The sequence below is a fragment of the Neolamprologus multifasciatus genome, chromosome 3, assembly GCF_963576455.1.
Source record: "Neolamprologus multifasciatus chromosome 3, fNeoMul1.2, whole genome shotgun sequence".
In the NCBI taxonomy this organism is placed as follows: Eukaryota; Metazoa; Chordata; class Actinopteri; order Cichliformes; family Cichlidae; genus Neolamprologus; species Neolamprologus multifasciatus.
In genome coordinates this window covers 47291677-47309749 of record NC_140441.1, presented here as the reverse complement: position 1 = coordinate 47309749, position 18073 = coordinate 47291677, and the positions used below count along the sequence as shown (strand labels likewise).

Below are 18073 nucleotides of genomic sequence, written 5' to 3'. Positions count from 1 at the left end.
CTGCCACTCACTTTTTCTCTCCATTAAGTGAGTCGTCTTAGACTTGATGTTAATACCTACCTCGGTTGCACTGACAGCCACAGTTCTATGTTGGTGGATGTTGTTAGTTTATTCAAATATTGTTCACTAAATAGCAAAGATGTTTATTAATGCCCCTTGTGTTGTCCAAAGCGGCAGAGTTTACAATAAACTGAAAACAATACTGGAGTTGCACTGTCATTGTTTAATTTTTTTTTTCATAATTATTTATTCTGTAATATGTTGCATACAACATGCTTTTCATTTTAAATAAATGTTCTTAATTCCAAACTAGTCCCTTGTTTTGTTTTGTTTGTTAAATTATAGGACTAAAGCTGTTACCTGTAAATTTAAATCATGTTTTTATTAAGTACTCGGTATCGGTATCGGCGAGTACTGAAATGCAAGTACTCGTACTCGTACTCGTTTCCAAAAAAGTGGTATCGGTGCATCCCTAGTTTGAAGGATTAAAAATGTAAAAAGTAATGACTATTTTATATTTATAAAAAAAACTTTATGCAGAAAAAGTAGCAAAGAAACAAAAACATAACACATGGACACTTTTGGCCACGAACAAGCTGAAGGGATGGTGATTTTTTTAATGAACCCAGACCCTCCTACCCACCTCAACATACAAACTCTGTGTGGCTTCACGTGTTCTGTTGATGTTTACATGATCGAAATAACTTGAACACAAACAAACAAAGAGGAAGACCGCACCGGAAGGAAAAAACTACAAGTCCCAGCATCCTCTTTGTTTAGGGAGCAGCAGTGAAAGTGAAAGTATTGAGCCTCCGTTCAGAGCAGCAGGAGGAGGAAGGTGGAGCTAAGGCAGGTGAGTGTTAACATGAATATGTTTCTTTTTATGACATAAAATAATTCCACGCTGTTCGTGTCTGTGGGTGAAATGTGAGGCCGGTCGGCTCCTCTGAGCGCTGGTTTCCTGTAAGTAGAGAGGAAGTGAGTTTAGCTGAGCCTCCGTTTAGTGTGAGAGAGCAGGAGGAGAGTGAGAGCTGTGCTGAGGCAGGGTGAGTGTTAACACCGCTCTGACATTACTGTGTCTCTGTGGCGGGAACAACAGGCTCCGTCAGTGGAGGCAAAAATAATCAGACTTTGGTTTTTCAAAGGAAACAACTTTATGTCGGAAGTTCGCGCACGCTCATTGGATAGCAATGTGTCAGTCTCGAGCTATTAGCCAATGAGCGTGCGGATTCACAGAAAGACCCGCCTTTATCACGGGACATTAAAAACTACAATGGCGACAGAAACTCCGTGAGTGGAGTTCAGGGTGACGTTATGAAACTGTGACGTTTGAGCCACTTCCTGTTCTCAGTCCCAGCGTCCTGATCACCGAGGTTTCTGTTGCTCTGATATCTGATATTGATTATATTGGTAAACAGGCTGTAGCATAAACATCAGGTCTGTTCTGAAAACTGGCTTTATTTTTTCAAAGTAAGGGAATATCTGTGGTCTGATACCGCGGGCTCATGGGCTAAGGACTTGGATTGACAAGTCAAGCGCAGATGATTGTGTTGTTTCTTATAAAGGCTTGTGTGTGTGTGTGCCTTCCTGTGTGTGTCCTTGTGTCAGTGGAACTGAATCAGTGTGTTAGAGAAAGTGCTCCTCTGCTGTGCCGTCATCATGTGGATGCTTCTTTTAAAGTTGGAACTCATGTTTTTATGATCTGCTTCATTTCATTGAACCTTTATTTCTAACCCTGAAGTCCCTTTGAGGTTACAGCCTCCTGGTTAGGTTTAGGCTGTTATTGTGCTTCAGCCTGAAATATGAGGAGTAAGGAGTGGGGCTGGTTAGCCCTCATGACCCTCACCATAACACATACGTCACAGCACAGTGTTTACCACAGAAACTCCATGAAATGATCAATGAGAACTTTAGAAACCCATCAGTGTGATGCTTCCAGTACAACAGCACCTCTGAGTGTGTGTGTTTACCTCTCAGACTAACTCCACCCTGACATCAAGAAGATGGAGGAAGAGGATGGAGCAGCATCTGCAGCATCCAGCTGTGTGTCTGTGAGGAGTGACCGGTCCAAAGACACACCTCCAGACTTCAGTAATGAACCTGCAGCAACAATGTAAGAGAGCTGCTGACTCATTTATTCAGTGTAAATAATGATTTTTGATGCAATGGGAGAAGAAAAATGACAAAAACAGTTTTAAAAATAAGGATTTAAATATTACAAACTATATTTTTGAGTTTCCTGATGTAGTACAAAAATATATGAACATAACTGTCTATAGGACAGATATTTTACGGTTCTTTTAGGCAGCACCAAAAAACAAAAAGACTATTTTTAAGCTGTCTGAGGTAGTGAGTCAGCATGTCACACTGGGTCAAAGGTCAGGGAGTAAAATTGTGTTTTAAAGGAGGTTTAAAAGCAGCGAGTGAAGGAGCCTGTCGAGGTAAATCGTCCCATAACTGATCAAATTGAGTTGGTGATGTAGGCTGATCCTGTTTCTGTGTCATTGATGCTGTTCAATCAGGTTCTGTGAGAGAAACATAAAGAACTGTTTTCCTGTTAAATTAACTCCATCTATGATAATGTTACAGACTAACAGGACAACCATAATGTTTGTTGCATTTTTATTAGCCATAGCAGCTAACAGCTACCTTAATTCTAGCTTAGCAAACTGCTAATGTGGCTATGGGCTAAAGGTACTTTGGGAGGCTCCCTTATTTCCACAGGGGTTGCAGCAGTAGATGGATCCATGTGTTTGATGCTTCCTGATGCAACCCTTCTAGTTATCCGGGTTTGGGTTTGCTTTTTTACATTTAAAAAGATTTAATTTGCTTTGGCAGTTGAAATTACATGTTTACACAGCGCTGTGGACCTCTGTGTGAAATCAAGCATCTGGTTCACAGAGAGGATAACCCTCAAATGGGCTGTACAACATTATATAGTGAGACAAAAACAGAGATTATCGTAGCCATCGCTCTCTCGCATGGACGTGGCCGTCTTGCTGTCTGCTGCGAATCCTCCCTGTACCTCCGTGACCTCGTCTGGTATCTGCTCCCTCCTCTGTAAGAGACAGTAAAGGAAAACACGTCTCTGCCTAGTCTTGAAAATTGAATCTTATCATCCATTGTTCTTCTAGGGCCTCTTCTTCTTGTGGCCTCAGCTAAGTGCTAATATTTAAATGGCTAACATTAACATGTGTGCCAGCCAGGTTAACATTTATGATGAACTATGATTAATTAACTGATGTTGAAACTGGAGCTTTACTGACCTCTGAAATTCCTCCTAAAGTGTTATTCAGTGTTGTGACAGTCAGCTGCTTCAGCTGCTGCTGGGATGGGCTGTGGCAAAGAGAACAGAGAAAATCAAAATCAGAGTTTTTCTCTGAATTAAAAGCAAGGAAACAACAATATATTCTACATGGTGAAACTGATGGTTTATGGTGTTTGTGTCTATTTTTCTGTATTCATGCAGATAAAGTGTAAACTCAGATGAATTATACCATCAAATGTTAAAGGAAAATATCAGGATGAGTGTCTGTGAGCTGAGAAGGACGTGAAGCGAGCTGTTTATCCCAGAGCTGAAGCTGCTCTGTGTGCAGAGATGAGCTCAGATTCCTGCTGTGATTGATCAACAGTCACAGAAATGTAGACTTGTAGTTATCACTGCAGTATGGTCACAGCAGATACTGATAAACATGTATTATGAGGATGGATGATCAAGTTTCTCACTCTCTCCTTTAAATCTCAGTTTTTTTCTCTCAGTTTATCTGTTAATTTATTAATGAATAACACTGAAAGAGTTTCTGTTCTATTTCCCCTTGAACATCACCTTATTAGGGCGGCATTAGGAAATAGCCCCCCTCCAAAGAATGAATAAATGAATGATGATAATAATAAAATGATTAAAAAGCAGAGCTCAGAGTGGTAGAATGGTCAAACATGGATCCACGGGTGGTTCAACTGCATTTGGTGACGTGACTAAAGCAAATCTTTCAAATAATCCCGCCATCAACGGGATGTTGTCTCCTTTACTACGGTTACTTTACTTGGTCACCGTGTGAATTTCTTTGAAATGAACCAAATTCTTTTATTTGTTGGTTGTTGCATATTTAACCTCTACAGTCAGGAAAGGAGGAGATGAGGCCTCAACAATGTTGGGTTGTAGCTGTGGTTCAGGTTAGAGTGAGTGTCCATGGAATAAATGTAAGTCAGTGAACTGGAAACATGACTGTGTTCAAACTTTTTTTTTCCTTTTTATAATGAGTCTAATCAAAGGTGTACAGAAGTATCTCCACTTTAACTTTTCTCTGTCAACATCAGAGCTTCTGCACAGTGTGGAGAAAGATCCAGAAGCAGAGCTGGACTGCAGACAGCCAATCAGAGCAGCTGTGTACAAAGTAAGACTGAACATCTGTCTGCTGATGGACTCATTTCTGAAAACTGGACTTCTTGTGTTGTTCAGACATTGAAGAGTTTTCTTTCTCTTTAGTCTCATTGTTTTTCTTTCTTTCAGCAGATGTTGGTCTGCAGGAGGTTTTAGATGAACATAAGATCAGTCTGAGGAGGAGATGTGAACGTGTGACTGAAGGAAGTGATGAAACAGGAAGTAGAACCCTCCTCAACAGGATCTACACTGAGCTCTACATAACAGAGGGACAGAGTGAAGAGGTTCATACCCAACATGAGGTGAGGCAGCTGGAGACAGCTTCCAAGATGGACGCCCTCCATGACGCTCCAATCCGGTGCCAGGACATCTTTAAAGCCTTACCTGACCAACAGAGACCCATCAGAGTGGTTCTGACCAACGGCGTGGCTGGTGTTGGAAAAACCTTCTCAGTGCAGAAGTTCACTCTGGACTGGGCAGAGGGCTTGGAGAACCAACATGTCAGTGTGGTGGTTCTGCTTTCATTCAGGGAGCTGAACCTGATCAGAGATGAGCAGTACAGTCTTCTGGAGCTGCTCCATGTTTTCCATCCAACATTACAGAAGGTCACCGCAGAGAAGCTGGCTGTCTCTCAGCTTTTGTTCATCTTTGACGGCCTGGATGAAAGCAGACTTTCATTGGATTTCACCAACAGGGAGCTGCTGTCTGATGTCACACAGAAGTCATCAGTCAGCCAGCTGCTGACAAACCTCATCCAGGGGAATCTGCTTCCTTCGGCTCTCGTCTGGATAACTTCCCGACCTGCAGCAGCCAATCAGATCCCTCCTACATGTGTTGACAGGCTAACAGAAGTACGAGGCTTCACTGACGCCCAGAAGGAGGAGTACTTCAGGAGGAGATTCAGTGATGAAGAGCTGTCCAGCAGAATCATCTCCCACATGAAGACATCCAGGATTCTCCACATCATGTGTAGTATCCCAGTCTTCTGCTGGATCACTGCTACAGTTCTGGAGCACATGTTGACTACAGAGCAGAGAGGAAAGCTGCCCAAGACCCTGACTGACATGTACTCACACTTCCTGCTGGTTCAGACAAAGAGGAAGAAGAACAAGTACCATGAGGGACATGAGACGAGTCCACAGGAGCTGACGGAGGCTGACAGGGAAGTTCTTCTGAAGCTGGGGAGGCTGGCGTTTGAACATCTGGAGAAAGGAAACATCATGTTCTACCAAGAAGACCTGGAGCAGTGTGGTCTGGATGTGACAGAGGCCTCGGTGTACTCAGGAGTTTGTACAGAGATCTTCAAAAGAGAGTGTGTGATCTTCCAGAAACCAGTCTACTGCTTTGTTCATCTGAGCATCCAGGAGTTTCTGGCTGCTGTATACACGTTCCACTGTTTCACCAACAGGAAGACAGAGGTGCTGAAGGACTTTTTGGGAAAAAAATACAACGAGTCCTCTCTGGATGATTTCCTTGAGAGAGTGATGGAGAAATCCCTCCAGAGTAAAAATGGCCATCTGGACCTGTTTGTTCGCTTCCTTCATGGCCTCTGTCTAGAGTCCAACAAGAGACTCTTAGTAGGTCTGCTGGGTCAGACAGAGATCAGTCCAGGAACCATCCAGAGAGTCATCAACAACCTGAAGGAGATGAACAGTGATGAAATCTCTCCTGACAGAAGCATCAACATCTTCCACTGTCTGATGGAGATGAACCACCTCTCATTATTTCAGGAGATCCAAAAGTTCCTGAAGTCAGAGAACAGATCAAAGAAGAAACTCTCTGAGATCCAGTGCTCAGCTCTGGCCTTCATGCTGCAGATATCAGAGGAGGTTCTGGATGAATTGGACCTGTAGAAGTACAAAACATCAGAGCGGGGCCAACAGAGACTGATTCCAGCTGTGAGGAACTGCAGAAAGGCTGGGTGAGTCCAGATGTGATCATTAACATCATTGATCAGTGTAGGTTAGTAGTTTAATTTTGAAAATAAAATCAGATTGTAACCACAAAGTGTTTGTGTCCATACGCTGCAACCTTCCACACCATTCCTTTATTGTACAGACTCAGCAGCAGCTCCATGGATCCCAAATCCAAGAGTGGAGAACAGATTTGAAGTGTGTCACATCCATGCAGTCACAGCTGTTTCCACCATGTTTCCACTGATATTAATCCTGTTCAATGACACGTTTCATATCAGCGAATATGTTCTTTAGGACGTCCACTGACATGTTTAAGTGTCAGTCCTGCTGGAAATCACTCAAATCATCCATGAAATCCATGAAAAATCCTTTTAGTGTTTCTAACTTCACCCTCTGTCCTCTCTCTCTCTCCATCCTCCTCACTGCTTCTTTCACTGATAATCACACAAACATCGTATTCAGCTACAAAATAACACAATAATATCATTTGATGATCATTATTATAAGAGCAGGATCCATATTTGATATCAGAGTAACACACTGCTTGGTTATGTGCAGTCATCATCAGTGACAGTGGGTCAAACAGAAGCTCTCTGATTGGTTGCTGACCTTGGTCACCTGTCCACTCTCACCTGTTTGTGTTTGCTCTATCTTTGCTGTCTCCATCCTCTCTCTCCTTTCTCTCCCTCTCTGTCTTTGTACCGTCACTCAGGTCCAATGGAAACAGTGACATTTACAAACCAATTAAAGACAAACTGATCCATGTCAGGTTATAACAATATTCAAAGTGAATACAGGCTGCTGCTGGACACAGACAGGTAACATCATTTTGACTTGCTGTCACCTGGATCTGGACTCATAAACACTGAAGCCCTGAACAGGAATACAAATCATTTTCTGCCAACTAGCGACACACCAGCAGATAATGGCTCAGAAAGCTAAAATGAGCCAATCATTTCTGTGTTTAGTTCCCCTGAAATCAGATCTGATATCAGCAGCTCTGAGTTCATTCATCATTATTGTCCAGTGATGAGATTTCTGCTCCGTTTGGTAACAGTCAGCAGGTTTTTCCTGCGTGTGGACGTGAACAGTCGTACCTGACAGCAGGTAGCAAACAGAGATCATCTTTCCAGCTGGAACTCTTCACTGAACTGAACTCATTCAAAATGTTGTGGAGTCAAAACAGGAAACAGTCCAAATGTGTGTCTTCACTCTGACTCTGTCATGGTCCTGGGCCATGTTGGCACAGTATTCTCAGTTTTCTTGTTTTTTTGTATTTTTTTCCTTATGCCGTGGTTCCTAGGTTCTGTTAAAGATGTTCCTTATTTGATTGCCCCTCTGTGTATCTGTGAGCCCTCGTTTCCCCTCGTGTTTCATTTGATGTTTTCCCCAGCCCGTTATGTCTGTGCTCTCTCCTCCTGTCTGCACCTCTGTGTACTGTGTACTTTACTTTGACGGTCTCCCGTCAGTGTGGTTTACTCCTGCCATGTCTCGTTATGTTTATCTGTGTCAGCTGTGTTCCCCGTGTGCTTCCACTTCCCTCATTAACCCTCTGTGTATTCATGTGCATGTCTCCCTCAGTTCGGTGTTGCGTCGTCAATGTCTCCTCCCCGAACCTGTGTGGCTTTCTGTGTTCCCTTGGTCTTCTGTTAGTATTCCTGGTTTAGTTCTGTTTCGTGTTAAGGCAATAAAGCAGTGATTTTGAGTTCAGTTCCTGTCTCTGTGAGTTTTGCGTTTGGGTCCTCATCTGCCTCTACAGCCAATTCATGACAGACTCTGGATCAGATCTCAGTGACAGACTGTGGACATTATGGAAGCCTAAATGTGACACCATCTTCCTCCTTCATCTGCAGATTAAAGCCAAACAAAGATTCTCATTAAAAGTCTGCAGGTCTGAGAGAGACTCAATCGTTGTGTCATGTCAAACACAGTAAGAGGAGCTTAAGCACAGATGTGAAGAGCAGATTCATCAGATTATGACCTCACTCTGTTTTGTCTTCATATACATTCAGTCTGTGTTTATAATGCAGATTTTCTGCTTTTATAATCACACATTTTATATTTTCTATCATCACAGACTGACTCTGTGTGGACTCTCCGAGTCTCACTGTGAAGTTGTGGCCTCAGCTCTGAAGTCCAACCCCTCCCATCTGACAGAGCTGGACATGAGTTTCAACCTCAACCTGCAGGATTCAGGAGTGAAGCTTCTGTGTGCTGGACTGGAGAGTCCAAACTGTCGACTGGAGACTCTGAGGTGAGTTCACTGACTGCGGCTGTTGTAGTTTTTCTATATTTCAGGTCTTTGATTGATGTTTGAAACTTTCTTTAGTTTCGAAATGTTCAGGATGTTTCTGAAGAAAAATGTGAAGAAGTTTGAGTGCTTTCAGAAATGTTGTGTCTTTCCAAACGACTGAACAACAGTTTATCCTTTTGGCTCCAAACAGAAGTGACAGACTTGAGCAGGGTTCATTTAAAGGCTGACAGAAGTGGAGTGGTGACGGGGAGATATTTGACAGGACAGTGTTTCAGCCTCCACAGGTTCATGTTGTGCTCCATCAGTCAGTGAAGATGAAGTCAGTGCTGATGAGGCTGTAGAGTGTGTGAGGGATGTGAATGAGGATGATGAAGATCTGATGATAGCAGATAAAAACAGGCTGCAGAAACTTTGAGCCATACAGGGCACACAGTGTGTGTACAGAACAGCTGAAATCATTATGGAGGCCTCACTGGAATATGGAAGCATCACAGTACAGCTTCAGTGAAGCATTAAAGTCTCTGATATAAAATGAGAAATGAAGCAGCCAGAGCTTTTTCATGAGTGGAAATCCACTGTGACTGTGAGCTGCTGCTAAAGCCTCCAGATTAGCTAGCAGCTCATCCTGCTCAACATTTTCTCACCAACTTTAATGGAAGTGTGATGTTTTCAGCTGGAGTGATGGTCAGGGTGGCCTCCCTCCCCTCTTCTTCTCCTCTTCCTCTTTCATTTGTAAAGCCACTTCTGCTGCTTTCATTCATTTGGAAGTCCTGTAGCTGAGTTTGGGAGAGACTAACAGCCTCGGCAGCAGAGGGGAGAAAGGCTGTAACACCACCACTTTACTCTGTTCTACCTGTCACATCATTTTATCAGGAAACAAATATGCTCATGTTTTTACTATGTTTGTCTTGAAGATGTAAGAAGATCACATGGTGCTTTTTATTATTGTGTTGGTTTGTTTCCTGTCTCTTGGATGGAGCCCAGCTGTGCGTGGCCCCTGGGCCTGTGGTCAGAGTGTGTGCTGGATAATCCGGCCCAGGATGAGGCCAAACTGACATGGGATGAAATGTCTGTCACATAATTGAGCTTAGTGTAGTTTCATTTCTGCACAATTTAAAAACAACCAAAACTTTGTTCTGTCTTTTCTATGTTATACTGTAGACTTTCTTTGATACTGTGTCCAAAAGGAGCAGCTTTTACTTTGAAGGGGAGCCGTCTCTGTTTCCTCTTCAGGTTGGATTATGGAAGCGAATTAGTGTGTGATGTTCTTTCAGTGTTGCACTTTGTAGACAGTCCCTGAGCACTGGTCTCACAGCCAGCTGCACAAAGAGACCAGTGTTGTTAGTCCAGGTCAGAAGATGACTTGTTGGAATGAAAATGAGCTTGTAGTTTGTCTGCTTTAATAATGTGACTGGAAAAAGGTGTTGGACTTCAAATATGTCCATTTCTTTCACACTTCACCTTTAAAAGTGAAGCCTTGTGGTTCCTGGAAGGAAAAACACAACTTTTTCAAGTTTATGTCCTGTTTTTATGATAAATGTACGACTTTAATGTGAAACATTCAGAGTTTTTTCTCTTCTTGTGTTTGTTTGAAGCTGCTTCCTGTTGGCTTCAGCTGTTTGGAGTTTCCATTTTCTAAACTTCTACATTCTGAACCTTCTTCAGCTCTGAACAGATGATGAAACACTGAATGATTTCAAGCTCACACTTTGTCTAATAAACTTACATCTTTCATTCTTTATACAGATTGGAGCTCTGTGGTTTGTCAGAGATCTGCTGTGATTATCTGGCAGCAGCACTGAAGTCCAACCCCTCCCATCTGAGAGAGCTGGACCTGAGCTCCAACTACAACTTTCAGGATTCAGGAGTGAAGCATCTGTGTGGTTTCCTGGAGAGTCCAGGATGTGGACTTGAAACTCTGAGGTCAGTCAGCATGTTTTAGTTGTGCTGAGATGAATATGATGTGAAAGTTGTGCTGACTCTAAACTGCAGACATCAGGCTGATATTATACTGATCCACACTGAGGATCTTCATGGTAAAGTCTGTTTTCTTCTTCTCTGGTTTAGTCCATTGACTGCAGCAGAACAATGTTCACATTTCAAACAGTGATACTCAACGTATGGCCCGCGGCCCACACGCGGCCCGCCCACCTTTCCTGATTCAGAGAGAGGGGACCCTGATTAACTGTGTAGTGTTCTTCCTCACAGTTCTAAGTATCAGACACAAAAATGAATAATCCACAGCTGACTGTCTTTAGCAGGTCAAAGGTCACGGCACGCAGCAGACAGTGGGAAATATTATAATTCTGATCATTTATCAGCACATATCCATATGTATAAAAACAAAGCTGACACTGTGAGACTTGATCAGAGGTGTGATCATCACAGCAGAGGCCTTTGTGTCAAAGTCACGGAAGATCAAACAGAAACACATGAAGCAGATTTTCCTGTTCTGGCTTTTTATAGCAGATAACCTTCAAAATATTCTGCAGTCGATCAAAAACTGAAGCAAACCATGAATCAACATGTGAACATGACCTGATGCTGCTGAAGTGAAGCAAAGTTACAGAGGTTTGATTACAGACAAAGCTGAGAGTTTGTAATCTGTCATCATTTTAAAAGGTTTCAATTTCTTCAGTATTGAACAGCAGAAATGAGGCTTTGTTTTCGGAGGCCGACAGCAGTGAACACAACAGCAGACTGGTGCGTAATAAGCAGTGAATAATGCAGAAAACAGATTTTTGAAGGTAAACTGTTCTTGAAGTACACTGAGAGAGAGAGAGCTGTGCAGGAAGTAAATGTCAAAGTCAGAGAGAATTCATGACGATGTTCATCAAACGTAAAGCGTAGTTTGGATCTTCTTTTGCTGCTGGTTCAGTCAGTTTTGGTTGGAGACAGATGAAACCTGCAGCTTCAGGATCTGTGAGCTGTCCACTTTCAGCCCCGACGGCGTGTCCGTCGAGTGAACGATCCACGCTCTGTGTTTCCATCTTTGTGTGTTTAGCTGCTCTCATTTACTGTTTTATCTGTTTGGTTGTTGTTGAAATACTTTTGGGAGCTTTAACCTGAGATTCTGGCAAAATACATTTATATTAAAAATCGATTCAGGATTGAATGAATCAACATCGCTTTATTCAAATTAAAACCATTTAAAGAGGAAAATCCATTTTTTTACAGCCGCCTCTAATGCTGGGTAATGTCAGCTGGACCACGCGCAGCTGGCTGTGAGGCTCAGGGAGCGTCTACAAAGTGCAACACTGAAAGAACATCATCCATAAATATTGAGTAATAACTGGACTCTCATACAGCGAGACTCAAATGCCTTTAAACATCAGCTTATCCTGCTGATCCAAGTCCAACACTGAGTTTGAAAAAACATGTTTGTCAACCATTTTGTTTGGTTTCTGAGGAAAATGATTCAGTAACTTGCTGCTAATACACAACATTTCATCATATTTCCTCATAACCCTCTTTTGTCTGACCATTTGATCCCACTTGAATTTGCAATAAAGGATCCACAGAGTTTGGTGACAATAATGACAGAAGATGTTTGTGTGAAAGTGCTGGAAGCAAATTAGTGTGTGATGTTCTTTCAGTGTTGCACTTTGTAGACGGTCCCTGAGCACTGGTCCACAGCCAGCTGCACATAGAGACCAGTGTTGTTAGTCCAGGTCAGAAGATGACTTGTTGGAATGAAAATGAACTTGTAGTTTGTCTGCTTTAATAATGTGACTGGAAAAAGGTGTTGGACTTCAAATATGTCCATTTCTTTCACACTTCACCTTTAAAAGTGAAGCCTTGTGGTTCCTGGAAGGAAAAACACGACTTTTTCAAGTCTTTGTCCTGTTTTTATGATAAATGTACGACTTTAATGTGAAACATTCAGAGATTTTTCTCTTGTTGTGTTTGTTTGAAGCTGCTTCCTGTTGGCTTCAGCTGTTTGGAGTTTCCATTTTCTAAACTTCTACATTCTGAACCTTCTTCAGCTCTGAACAGATGATGAAACACTGAATGATTTCAAGCTCACACTTTGTCTAATAAACTTACATCTTTCATTCTTTATACAGATTGATGAACTGTGGTTTGTCAGATATCAGCTGTGTTTATCTGGCAGCAGCACTGAAGTCCAACCCCTCCCATCAGAGAGAGCTGGAGCTGAGCTACAACTACAAGCTGCAGGATTCAGGAGTGAAGCTTCTGTGTGGTTTCCTGGAGAGTCCAGGATGTGGACTTGAAACTCTGAGGTCAGTCAGCATGTTTTAGTTGTGCTGAGATGAAAATGATGTGAAAGTTGTGCTGACACTAAACTGCAGCCATCAGGCTGATATTATACTGATCCACACTGAGGATCTTCATGGTAAAGTCTGTTTTCTTCTTCTCTGGTTTAGTCCATTGACTGCAGCAGAACAATGTTCACATTTCAAACCTTCAAAGAAGAAGAAAAATCCTCCACTGGATAATTCACTGTGAAACTCTCCAACTCTTCATTCCACCTTAAAGTCTGTCTGACACTGAAATCCAAAGTAAAATGTGCGTTTGCTTTACAGACAGCAGTCCAACACAAACATACACACATCATCCAAAACACAGTCCAACATCCAAATCTCCTCCACTGCCAGCATGAATGATGGGAAAGAGAAGGAGGAACACTCTGACATTCAGGGTTAGAATGAGTTTCATAAAGCAGACTGTGAAGATCAAAGCTGCATTAGAAAGCTTACATGAATGAATGAATGGACAGAAGTGGACAGAGATCATCTGAAGCACTTCAAAGGCTTTAAATCAGCACATTTCTCTTTATTCTTTATCAACTCTGTTAGTTTCTCTCAGTTTTCTGTGGAATGAAGCTAACAGCAGGCTAATAAGATGCTGACCAATAGGTTTCTATTAAAGGTTGTAATTTGTATATAAAAAAGTGCTTTGGCTCAGCAGGGATCAGCTTACAGGTAGAATACAGCTGCTGGATGGGATTAGCATGTCATAGCTACCAAACTGCTAACTGGGGGATTTCAGGCCATCTATGGATCATTTTTGCTAACTGTTTATTCAGCTTAGGCTCACAGGGCTGCAGCCTGTGCCCTAGCTGTCATAGGGCAAGAGGCGTGGTCCACCTGCACAGGTGAGCAGTCCATCACAGGGCCAACAGAGAGAGACAGAGAAGCACTCTCACACATCCACACTTACAGCCAATTTAGAAGCACCAATGAACCTAAACAGCATTTCATTGGACTGTGGGACAACATCCAACCTCCACAGAAAGGCCAACAAGCTTCAACCTACAACCTTCTTGCTTTAAGGCACTAGTGCTAACCACTTTTCCCCATTTCAGCCCAAATCCTGCATCTTCCTGTTTCTGACAGCAGGCCAACTCCACTAACACTTTCTCATCAGACACTGCCACCTAGTGGAGGAAGTCTTAGTTCCATTTGAAGCTTCAGATTACAGTTAGTTCCTTTACAAAGAGGTGGAGGTGGTGGGGCAACAGCACCATCATCACTGAGTGCCATAGGACACTTAACCTTTGTTTCCATATGCTGGGAACTTCCTGTTGTTCCAAGGAGGACTGGAAAATGTGTGAAAATCTCCAAGTCAGTTCCTCACAACACACTTCAATCATTTCCCTCCCACAGCATCAGGACCAGGGCTTTTTCTCTCTTTGGTCCCACTAAGAGATTTCCACACAAACACCTCATCAGTGGGACTCTCAGAGCTACCAGCCCTTTGCTACAATCACAAAGCTCTTCATTGAAATCAATGATATCAAAGCTGGAATCAAATGAGTCCAAGTCTTCTGCTGATTCAGCATCACATTCATCTTTGCTCCTTGTTCTGCATCCCCACCATGGACTTCATTCCTTTCCAAGCCAGCCTTGAGTGTCCTTTATTCAGCTCATCCTCTGCTTTACTTTTACACCTGATTTTAGCTGCTTTAACGCTCTTTCAAAAAGTTTCTGTGCCTCAATCTTGTTCTTCTCTCCCTCATAACAAGACAGCTTCTTCTGCCTGAGAACATGTTGGAGTGATTTACTAATCCAGGGCTGCTTATTGGGGAAAATACTTCCTGTTTTCAAAGTAATCCCCATTTTTCCCAGAAAGAAATGTAAGTAGAAATCGATGATCTAAGTGAGAACATGAGCCTTTAAAAAGTCCCAGTGGGTGCAGTCAAAGCAGTCCCTCAGTCCCAGTATAGAGTCTTTGGTCCAGACTGGAACAACTGTGTGCCCAGTTTGAGCTCTCTTCAGTCCTGTGACCTGACAGACCCAGAGGGGCCATCACATCACATTTAGAAGCTCCCCTAATGGAGCCACAACACATGTCCAATACTTAGTCTGTCTTGTTGGACCAACTGGAAGAAATGATTCAAGGACTTAGTCACAGAACAGAGATTCAAATCTCCAAAATCCAACTGGCTGCATCAGGACATATAGTCTGAAACTCTGCACAGTTTCCAGTTTGAAGCTGCTTCCTGTTGGCTTCAGCTGTTTGGAGTTTCCATTTTCTAAACTTCTACATTCTGAACCTTCTTCAGCTCTGAACAGATGATGAAACACTGAATGATTTCAAGCTCACTCTTAGTCTAATAAACTTACATCTTTCATTCTTTATACAGATTGGGTTTCTGTGGTTTGTCAAAGATCAGCTGTGATTATCTGGCAGCAGCATTGAAGTCCAACCCCTCCCATCTGAGAGAGCTGGACCTGAGAGGAAACAAGCTGAAGGATCCAGATGTGAAGCAGCTGTCTGATCTTCAGCAGAGTCCAGACTACAGACTGGAGACTCTGAGGTCAGTAGAGTGATGGAGTGAGTGGGTGCTGCTGTCAGCAGTATTGTACTAAACACAGTCAGTATGAAACAAAGATCCAGTGTTTCCTGTAAAGCTGCAGCTTCTCAGTGAAGCTGTGAGAGGAGAATGGTGACAGGCTTCAAGATTGGACACAAACACTTCCTGTTTCTGCCATTTTGTCACCTTTATGGTCACCATAGTAACGGCTGACACGCTCTGATCAAACGCTTTCAACAGCCAATCAGCTCTCTGAACAAAGCAGCACGCAGACCAATGACTGCATTCATTTCCAAGGTTAAAGCAGTGAAGAACACAGTCTGTAGGTGAGGAAGAATTTAGTGAGAGCAGATGTTTGGATGGAATTCCTCCAGTTAACAGCTGGAACCGTCCATCTGGATTGTTGGGCTTGTTGTTGGGGTTCCTACAGAGCTCAGAGTGGACACACCAAGGTTCTTCTAATGAATGAAAGTCCAAACTCAAACTAGGAGTGAAAAACATTTTCATCAACTTCAATAAAAATCCAAAGATTAGAAAAAGTGAAGCAACAATGAGTCCTAGTAATTCAATTCAATTCAATTCAATTCAATTTTATTTATATAGCGCCAAATCACAACAAATGTCGCCTCAAGGCGCTTCATAGATACAGAGAAAAACCCAACAATCATATGACCCCCTATGAGCAAGCACTTTGGCGACAGTGGGAAGGAAAAACTCCCTTTTAACAGGAAGAAACCTCCGGCAGAACCAGGCTCAGGGAGGGGCGGGGCCATCTGCTGCGACCGGTTGGGGTGAGAGAGTACAGTCCCAGCACTGAAGTCCCTGCTGCTCTTTATACTGGATGTGCTGCATCACTGACTGACAGCTGATGAAGAGTCTCTGGAAACACTCGTTTATCTCCTCTGCTCTTCCTTCTTCTCTCTGCAGGTGCAGCTGATGATGGTAAACAGGACGGTGTGTGTGCTGAGAGAGGAGGAGCTGTGTCCTGATGATCCAGAGATGTTAAAGCAGCAGCAGCTTGTGTGTAGAGACGCTCTGACTGGGCCATGTTACTGGGAGGTGGAGAGGAGAGCTTCATCCAGCAGTGACTGACAGAGGAATGAGAAGAAGTGCAGATGACTGTCAGTGCTGCAGAGTGAACTGCTCTGAGAACAGCTCCACTGTCAGACACAATGTAGAGTCCAGCATCATCCCTGTGTGTCCCTCTGGATCTGACAGAGGATCATCAGTGTATCTGGACTGCTCTGCTGCTGCTCTGTCCTTCTACAGTCTCTGCTCAGTCTCTGTCTGACTCTGGCTTCAGACCCTCCTGGATCAAACTCACCTGGAAAGACTTTCAAACATCACTCAATAGATTTGAATACAGAATATATTTGATATATACTGTAGATGTACTGTAGAGTTGCAGTTTGTCACTTGTAAAAACAGTCTGTGAGCAGCTATGAGCTGAAAGATCTTTCTAGAAACACAAAATGTTTTCACTCTTCTGTTGCTTTTTCATATATTTCCACAACATTAATATTGATCCCACCTGTCTCACCTGTTTCATGCTTTTATACATAATAACAGGACATGTGTGATCTGAGCGCTGCTGTGGTTGCTGTGCTGCACGTCTTCATTTAGATAACAGAGACATCTAGTGGTTCAGAGGGAGAACTGCAGGAGGTGGAGCTGTGTTTTAGCATGGAAAACTTTTTATCTTTTAGGCGCAGATACAAATATGACAAGTATAAGTGTAAGATACAAAAGGTCAAATCAGTTAGCAGAGGGAACAGTGATGACACAGCAATGTAAGAATAAAAACATAACAGTGAATCTGGACATGTATACAGATGGAAGCAAACAAACAAGATGTAACACTACATTAAAACCACAAATGGGAAGAAAACAAAGCCAAAGGAAAATATATTTGATCTCAGGAATCCAAATCAGATGCTTTAGAGCAGGGGTCGGCAACCCTGGACATGTGTGTCACAGCTGGCACGTGAAGGGTTAACTGATGGCACGACCATAGCTGGACTGGCCATCGGGCATACTGATGGTGATTTTTCATTTTTATGGGCCGATGATTTTTTTTTGTGACGGTATAAACAATGAAAGGTGGTGGATTGGCCGGATGCTGGTCGATGTGTAAAAATAAGTCAGTTGTTTGGTGGTGGCTATGGCGGAGCTTCCACAGAGGCAGCAGGTGGATGAGGGAAGGTGAGGCAGGAGGAGCAGAGACCTGAGGCGGCAGCCGGTGTTGTGCCAAACTAGTGGTTTAAGGTCCACTTCAAAGGTTTTCTATGTTATATGTTGGTCAGGTTAATCAAAATGGAAACTGTTGAACGTTTCAGAAGTTTACACATTAACCAACATGGTCCAGCACTAAACATCGTAAAGCCTTTAGTTTTTGGAGAGAGGATGCTGCCATCAAATTCAAAATGGGCTAATATTTTTCTTTAAATGTTTCATTTTCTCACTTTGTTTAAAATACTGGTTTATAGGATTTGCAAATGATTACATTCTGTTCTTAATCATATTTAACACAGCGGATCAAATGTAGGGAAGTGGGTGTTATATTCAGATTGTGGGATAAATTTAGGAAATGTAAAACTTTTGATGTTAATGTTGTTTATTTGCAGGGTTTAAAAATAAATGTGTTTACTGTTTGAAACTCATACTTGGCCTTCTACTCTTCATGGCTGCTTAACCAAGCTAACAGGGTGGACAGTCTGAGGAGCTGGGAAAGAAAAGCGTCT

General features: G+C 42.7%; 1 pseudogene across 1 annotated transcript; it reads left to right on the top strand.

The window, feature by feature from the left end:
* The first annotated feature begins 755 nt into the window (after positions 1–755).
* On the top strand, positions 756–17992 carry LOC146523712 (NACHT, LRR and PYD domains-containing protein 12-like; annotated as a pseudogene). The gene is made up of 9 exons (XR_014873086.1): positions 756–853; positions 1978–2113; positions 4318–4394; positions 4511–6302; positions 8375–8551; positions 10298–10474; positions 12619–12795; positions 15162–15344; positions 16266–17992. The product of XR_014873086.1 is annotated as an NACHT, LRR and PYD domains-containing protein 12-like (transcript).
* The last annotated feature ends 81 nt before the right edge of the window (positions 17993–18073 follow it).